The 1,328-nt window shown below is 39.5% G+C and overlaps 1 protein-coding gene across 6 annotated transcripts in view; it reads right to left on the bottom strand.

Annotated features, from left to right (window-relative positions):
- Nucleotides 1–1,328, bottom strand: part of LOC106878085 (mitogen-activated protein kinase kinase kinase 4) — a 309,575-nt gene that overhangs the window by 141,533 nt on the left and 166,714 nt on the right. The gene's annotated exons all lie outside the window — the stretch shown is intronic.

Here is a 1,328-nt window from a genome sequence, read left to right on the forward strand (position 1 = left end):
CCCTTAAAGTTTGTTGTCACTGTCCTGTCTTGTTTTTACTGCCTTGTTCTCACTGTCCTGTTCTTGTTTACACTTTCACCCTCCGCAAAAATTCCCAAATTTTAATAAATTTGCTTGCGGGAAGGACTGCTCCAACGAAGTCGCGTATTGTCCTTGCCTTCGAAACGCGGAGTAGATGAAACAGGGACAACTGAAGATGGGTAATATTCTTTATGTTGCATGTCTCATTTCTCTGTTTGTTGTTTTTCGTTGTTCGAAAAAAAGTTCGTTTTCTGTCCCCGTCTTTTGTTTTCGTTTCTCATCGTGTTTAACGTTTTTTGTGATGTCCTGTACCCACATATGCTTGTATGTATACATATAGATGTCGGTATGTACATATATGTATGGATATATGCATATAATTATATATTATTTATGTTATTATATGATCGAACGCCACGCATTGCCTCCAAGTAAGTTATCTTCTATATAAATATATATATACGCAGTGAAGCTTTACAATAGCGTCCTAATTGTATCGATTGCTATTTTCCAGTAAATATTGGTGTCTTGTTGTACCACTCATCTGAATTTATATGTATACCCTTATGGGGCTTTATTTTACTGGAAAGTAATACATTTGTATTGCAATATTTCTCATTGAAAAAAACTTCTTCACTGTTCTCAGTTCTGTTAACGGCTAGGCGTTCAGGCGAGTATACTTGGCATTGATGTGGCAACATTTGAAATATTGTCTAGGTAAATGCAGCTAATGAAGACTGATCAAATTTACATTGTGAAACGTATTTGAAGAGTTAGAAACCGGTCCTGCATTATCCGATTCTCGGTTGTACATTTATCGAATGTTCTTCCTAGAGGTAAGACAAATTTTTCTTGTTTGTTGCACACACACGTTTTTGCCAGTATATACGCAGTGAAGCTTTACAATAGCGTCGTAATTGTATCGATTGCTATTTTCCAGTAAGTATTGGTGCCTTGTTGTACCACTCATCTGAATTTATATATATATCATCATCGCCATCATCATCGTTTAATGTCCGCTTTCCATGCTAGCATGGGTTGGACGATTTGACTGAGGACTGGTGAAACCAGATGGCTACACCAGGCTCCAATCTGATTTGGCAGAGTTTCTACAGCTGGATGCCCTTCCTAACGCCAACTACTCCGAGAGTGTAGTGGGTGCTTTTACGTGCCACCGGCATGAGGGCCAGTCAGGTGGTACTGGCAATGGCCACGCTCAAAATGGTGTATTTTACATGCCACCCACACAAGAGCCAGTCAAGGGGCACTGGCAACAATCTCACTCGAAAGTCCTTACACATGCCATG

This window comes from Octopus bimaculoides, chromosome 2 (assembly GCF_001194135.2).
Source record: "Octopus bimaculoides isolate UCB-OBI-ISO-001 chromosome 2, ASM119413v2, whole genome shotgun sequence".
Taxonomy (NCBI): Eukaryota; Metazoa; Mollusca; class Cephalopoda; order Octopoda; family Octopodidae; genus Octopus; species Octopus bimaculoides.